The sequence below is a fragment of the Ptychodera flava genome (genome assembly GCF_041260155.1).
Source record: "Ptychodera flava strain L36383 chromosome 3 unlocalized genomic scaffold, AS_Pfla_20210202 Scaffold_26__1_contigs__length_13983176_pilon, whole genome shotgun sequence".
Classification (NCBI taxonomy): Eukaryota; Metazoa; Hemichordata; class Enteropneusta; family Ptychoderidae; genus Ptychodera; species Ptychodera flava.
The window spans coordinates 3160342-3167741 of record NW_027248280.1 but is presented as its reverse complement, the minus strand read 5'-3'; the positions used below and the strand labels follow the sequence as shown (position 1 = coordinate 3167741).

Sequence of the window (7400 nt, the reverse complement as noted above, 5' to 3'; positions counted from 1 at the left end):
CGTACCTGGCGATTGCCAAGCAACGTCGTACCTCGCGATCCCGGTTGGCGATAAATCCGAAAGATACACCTTAACGAAAGTTCAACTTAATAAATGAATACCGTAGAAACTTCGGCAAAGCGACATAGAAGGCACAAGTATCGACGAACAACGATAAATTTCCTTCATTACACAAATTATTCCGCCGTTTCTCGATCGGCAGCGTAAGGCTGTAGTGAAGACATAAGCTTTCGACCTGTAGCCTTAACTCTGCAGTGCATCGCTGTAGAATCCGATGCATTTCGAAAGTTGACTCGGACAACACTCACAACAGAACAGTCAAGTAACAAAATTTGGAAGTACCTACGGGCGATATATGTGTCACAGTAAATATCAAAGTCCGTATGACGAAAACATTGACGACTGAGATGGCCACCGGCAGATACCGGTGACGTCAGTGCCCATTACAAGCGTACACTGTGTGTGTCATCGATCTGAAACTTTCGGGCTCGCCAAGGCCGTAAACTTGTGATATTTTAAAAGCCACAGCATCTCTGAGAATGATAAATACTGTTTCGATCGTACCGTTGCATTCACTTTATAAATATAATCGTAAATATTATAAATAACTCAAAATTCTATCGTTATCTCTCGCCAGCGCGGTGAAAGCTATGTCCGCCGATGGCAGACTTGCTTTGGCATCGGTACAGCGCGAGACAATGATTTGCACAGGCACGTGACCGAATCCGTATGTCTGATTGGTGGAGATACCATTCCATGTATCAAATTTTTAGCTTAAGGAAGTACGCTACCATTCCAAAAAATGTTGGGACATTCTTGAAGTTGACTTTTCTGAAATAATCTTTATGTGTACATTGCAAAGATATGAAAAAATATGGGGTACCCATGCAAAATTTTTGAAAAACACATGCCAAAATTGACAGAAAACCACTAAATCTCCCATTTTGCGAAATTTGCACTTACCAGCAGAATCTTTATTTTATCGCAAACGATTAACAGATCCCAGTGTGCATACCACATTTTTGCATCGCCAGGACAGCTGAATTAGGACAATCAACTAAAATTTGTGATGTCTTGTCTTAAAAATTAAATATTAGACCCTAAATTTATCATTTAACTGTAAAATTAGTCTTTTTTAAAAATATAAACTTCACATAAATGCAGAAAATAATTTTCAAAATGTTAAAAAGTTGGGGTCACCACGCAAATTTCTTACTAAACAGCAAAAAGTGACGAAAAAAGGTGAATTTTGTTAGACCTGAGATTTGACCCTCTAGCTTACTGATATTATGTCAGAGCTACAATTGTTCATTATTCTCTACTTAGCTTTCAAAATAAAAATAACTGTCGATTTTTCAGTGCAAAAACTTAATTTCGATTCTTTTGATTCATAAAAACTTCTGAAAGAAATATTATAAGGTCACTAGCATGATTTATTGTCATTTTGTCCTGTTATTCACGCTCACCAAGTTAGGTAGTCTAAAAGGAACATGTACATCTTCTTGACAAAAGAGGGCGCTCTTCTATATAGTACGGTACGTAGCGTATTACCTTAATGAGATTTATGAATGAAATTATACCTGTAAACATTTGCACATCTCCTGGGTGACGGGCCGCTTTACTCATTAAATGAACGTAATCCGCGTAAATAAAACTCAAAATCGCGATAAAAATCATGCAATTTGTTACAATAATTTGATCCATCACATCATGTGATAAATATATAATCCCATGCAATTTTTCTCTGTTTTTGACGTCATCGTATCCTCGTGTTTTTCGCGGAGCCGCGCAACTTCTCGCCTTCGGCTCGAAGTTGTACGGCTTAGCGAAAAACACTCGTATACGATGACGTCAAACAGAGAACAATTATTGCAATTATATATATATATGTAACCCCGGTTACGAAGTAAGTCACGTGATTTGATCTTCCATCCCATCTGACAGTTAAGTAATCAGATGGAATTCCTTGATTGCCGTGATCTCCCACAATGCACTGCGAGCAGACAGATACTGCGTGGAGTGGTGTGGTTGTGCGGGCAGAGACTCGGTCTAAGGGAATTAGTTCTTCTTGCCACTAACCAAGACGACGTGGTTGGTCTTTTTGCATGGCTTATGAACTTCTAGGTAGGTTTTTACATTTGTTGCAATACGGAATTTGTAACGTGTTTTCATGGTGTATTTTTTGAAGTTTGAGACCACACCCATTGTGAGGCAAATTGGAGAGGCCATGTGCTTTCCCGATTGGACTGTGAGCCATTCTGAATCTCAAGCTTCCACAGCAATAGATTGATTTGTTTAGTAGTTTTGTACTTTTTTGTTTTGATTTTTGAATACCAATAGTTCCACAGAAAATGAACTTGTTCAACTTGACAAAGTGACTAGAATGGCATTGCCATGCCATGGATTAAGATCCAGTTGATATCACGATCTGCTGACTCAAAGAGCTTAATATGTAACTTGTAAATGCCTCTTCTCTTTTTGCATGGCTTATGAACTTCTAGTTTCCCGATATACCAACCCATTGACGGAAGCGTTTGGACTGCTAATGAGTTAATCCCAAAGGAGAACTGTCTGGAGGACGTTTTGTGTGAATCAGTTTCCCACCCGAACTGGAAGAGGTTACGACACGGAATTTGTAACCATAGCAACAGGATCGACGTGGACTCTGAACCCTGAACAATTCTGGAGAGTGTCTATTGAGTGAACACTGTAATTGATACGAACTTGGATAGGGGCGTGTCTAGAGTTTCTGTATGTTTAAACAGTATTGCCGGCTAATCATTGTAGACTTTTTATCATCATTAGTGTGTAGTAAAATAAACCTTCAACATAAACTGCAACTCAAATTGTACGATAATCATTCTTTCCTTTGTTGTTAATTGGATAATATGAACTTGGGTCCAGGTTTAGTTGACTGACAGTTTGCTACCTGGGTTACACACACACACACACACACATATATATATATATATATATATATATATATATATATATATATATATATATATATATATATATATATATATATATATATATAATATAGAGAGAGAGAGAGAGAGAGAGAGAGAGAGAGAGAGAGAGAGAGAGAGAGAGAGAGAGAACAACTTTACATCCGTCCATTACCTAACGTTCAAATATGTGCGACATTCACTTAACACCTTCAAATCTCTTTTTGTAATGGTGAACTGCGTATATGTCGTATGTGTGGTAAATGGAGACCAGTGCGGTGAGAGATCAACAAAAATTCACCGAGCATTTTATAGAAATCTGATACCCAAGAAAACTGATGATCGAAACAGCGCTAAGGCATCAAGATCACACCGTATGAAACTGTTCCATTGCAAACAATATGAATCATCAGACCAGGTTGCCTGTATCACTACTTTGGATCCGTCTCAGCCACTTCTTAGTGAAATCAACTGAGAAAACATAGTCATGTAAATTCATTATCTCACACGAAAGCTCTCATGCTTCTGCCTCCTCTCATTGCTCAGCAACACGAATGCAACTTCTTTGGGAGAATTTGATCTTTTATCTTTTCAAATTTATCAATAGCTTTAAGTGCCCTACTGCTTAAAGTTTCAACATTACAAATTACCCATAAAATCATATGAATAGCAAAAAATGAAAATGAGCTTGATAATACCAACATAACTGCAATATCGTTTTCCCCTAAATTGGTCCCAGTCCAGTTCACAATAAATCAACTGATATATTCGACATTCTTAAACAAAATGAAACCGATCATACCCAGCCAACTTGTTAGAGTGATACAGGATTAATGAATACAAAGGCAAGAATATGCAGATGTGCATGCCGCTCAGTGTTTCAGCATGCTTCATTTTTGAAAGCCACTTCTACAAATAAAAGATGCCCCATTCGTCACGGTGTCAACTGCAAAACTATTAAACGTCATTTATGCCCCACTGTGTCTATAAATACTTGATATTTAACACCTATTACCTGGTCAGGAGGGCTATCGGGCCCGTTTAAATCCCCAATGGGCCGTGCGTTACCAGAAACATATCGCTATTCTCCGAGGCCGTAGGCCGAGAGGTATAGCGTTGTTTGTCTGGTAACGCACGGTCACGAGGATCATTAACTGGTGTTATTGGCCGCGCAAAAGGTGTTTTATAATACGCCACATGCTCATGTTGTTTTATGATGTAGTTTTTACAGTGTTTTATATTACTCACTGCAACAATCCATTATGGCAAGTTTACTTGGCGATTTCTCCCTAGCGGTATCATTAATGTAAATTCCTTCGCAAAAGTTTGCTAAGCATACCTAGCAAAATCCTTAGTTGCACTTGAATCTTTGTCGTCAATGAGTTGTTAAAGTTCTTACATTGTTAACGTTACAATGAAAAATCTTGCTGTTTGGAGAGAGGCTCGTCATTAATTCCGAGCGTTCTCCACATTCTGGTCATGTACAATTTATTCCTGCACACGGTATAACAAGTATGATCACGTGATCAGGAGCTTTTTCCCCAAGGGAAATAGTCTTTCAAAATACCTTCGGACTTCACTTTTGTCGATTCAGTAGGGACCAGACTTGTCTATCTTAATTTTTCACATGACATATTTTGGCAATTTGCAATACGAATTGAGCATATTGGTTGTAATACCTGGAATGGTACCGCGACACTGACTGATTTGTTGTGATCGATGTCGTGCTGTCATGGCATTTTAGAAAACAGGTGACCTGATAAATCTAGGCATGGAAACGTAGAAGGCATGTCGAGTCGCTAAAGCTTTAGCTATTCCAGAGAATCGAATGAGGATACCGTCGGTCGTTTAATGGCTTAGTAACGTCGAGGCGAGGCACCAGTCGAATCGTAAGGCTCAATGTGGACGTCGTCGTCGTACCTGGCGATCGCCAACCGACGTCGAATCTGGCGATCCGGGTTGACGATGAACCCGAAAGATAAACATTAACGTAAGTTCAACTAAATAAATGATAACCGCATAACCTTCGGGAAAGCGACATAGGAGACACATGAATAAAATCATTCGACGAACACCGATAAATTTCCTTTATCACACAAAAAATTCCGTTCATTCTCGATCGGAATCAATCCTGCGCAGCGTAGGGCTTTAGTGAAGACATAAACTGTCGAGCTTAAATTTAGGCTGGCCCTTCGTTGTACAGCTCTATGGAATCTGATGTATTACGAAAGTTGACAAGGACAACACTCATAACAGAACAGAGTTTCTGTCAAGCAACAAAATTAGGACGTATCTACGGCGATATATGTGTCACGGCAAACATCAAGTCTATGAGACGAAATTATTGACGACCGAGATGAAAATCGACAAATTGACAGGTGCAGCCAACGAACAATGCTCTTTTAAAGGGGTCCTTATTATGATAAGACATATTGTGCATGATAAGTAATGTGAACTGACTAATTTTAAGTCAAGAGGGTAATTAATTAGCTGTTCATAATTTGCCCTCCAACTGGAAATTTTTCGACTTACCCTCCCGCACTCAAACTTCATTTTTACCCACTCCCCACTTACTTTTGCCTGTTTCCCCTCCCACTGTGAATTTTTGAAGCTCCCCTGCCCTGTGGCGAAAAAACTTGCCGATTTTTCCTGCCCTGGTAAAAATTCCCCTAAAAATTTTGTCATTCCATTTCCCCTGCAGACATGAAAAGTTATAAGTACTTGCCCTGTGTCCCCATCCCCGGAAACACCATGGCTCAACTTCCCCTGTCCCCGTTTTAAAAGTAACTTTCCCTCTCCTCGTTTTTCGGCAAGCCCTGTCCCCAGGACAATCAACTGATATCTGCCCTGCCCTACAAAAAAAACTGAAATTTGCTCCCCTGCCACTTAAAAACCTTTCCCCTGCCCTAGTAAAATTAAAATTTCCCCTGCCCTAATAAATTGCTCCTGGAACAGCTTTTTCGATGAATAGCTCCGTTGGTTGCACCTGAATTGACCTCGGCGGCGGCCGCTAACGGCAGTGCCCACCACAAGCGTACACTCTGTGTATCATCGAACGGAATCTTTCGGGCCCGCCAAGGTCTTAAACTTGTGATATGTTTTAAAGCCACGGCACCTCTAAGAATGAGAACTACTGTTTTGCTCATGTCGTTGCATTACTTCATAAATATAATTGTAAATATTCTACATGACTCAAAACACTATGGCTATCCGTCGCTAGCGCGGTTAAAGCTATGTCCGCGAATTATTTGTTTATTTCACCAGGGGAAAGGTTACAAGACACATCGTACAGTGAAAGAATAGAATAAATAATGGTAATAGCAAGTTACAACAGTGTTTGTCATCAAAATGTTTTAACATCCCTGGTGAGGACCATGGAAATAGTTCTTACAAACTAGTCAAGTCCATGGCCCAAATATACTAATAATAAGGAATAATACAACATGACTTTAAGGTGACGAAGCATTTAAGATAAATAAATGAAACAAGGACACACATCAAAAGTATATCGAATGGGAGAAGAAAATGTTGCATGAAAATATAAATCAGAGTAAAGGTATTACAGAGTCGAAAATTAATGAGAAAATAAATTGCCTTTGCACCGGTACAGCGCGAGACAATGATTGATACGTTCACGTGACCGAATCCGTATATCTGATTGGTGGAGATACCATACGATGCATCAAATTTTCAACTTGATCGGATTTATGAATGAAAGTATACCTGTAAACATTTGCACATATCCTGGGTAACGGGCCACCTGACTCATAAAATGAAAGTATTCCGCGTAAATGAAACACAAATCGAGGCTTGTTACAATAATTTTGATCCATCCACATAAAAGGAAAACAAGAAGACTGTTCATGTGATAAAAATGTAATCCCATGGAAATTTTCTTGGTTTGACGTCATCGTATACTCGTGTTTTTTGCATAGCTGCACAAATTCTCGCCTTCGGCTCGAAAGCACGTTTCCGCGAAAACGTATATATATATTAAATACTAAGTGACAGTATACTGTCATTTAGTATTTTCTCTGACATGTAACTTTTGTACGAAAAATACCAATGTAACTCACTCCGTGTTGAAACTTTTTGTTCTGTAGCACCTGAGGAAGTCCTACTTTTAGGACGAAACGTTGTGAAGATATAATAAACTATTTGAACCAGCAGATTGGTACGTCTGTAATACCCTATAAACGAATATATATATATATATATATATATATATATATATATATATATATATATATATATATATATATATATATATATATATATATATATATATATATATATATATATATATATATAATATATATATATATATAATTTATATATATATATATATATATATATATATATTATATATATATATATATATATATATATATATATATATATATATATATATATATATATATATATATATATATATATATACACACACACAAA

General features: G+C 37.9%; 1 long non-coding RNA gene across 1 annotated transcript; it reads left to right on the top strand.

The window, feature by feature from the left end:
- The first annotated feature begins 1891 nt into the window (after positions 1–1891).
- Positions 1892–2840, top strand: LOC139125831 (uncharacterized). Its single transcript, XR_011550372.1, has 2 exons — positions 1892–2124; positions 2502–2840. It is a non-coding gene; the product is annotated as an uncharacterized lncRNA (long non-coding RNA).
- The last annotated feature ends 4560 nt before the right edge of the window (positions 2841–7400 follow it).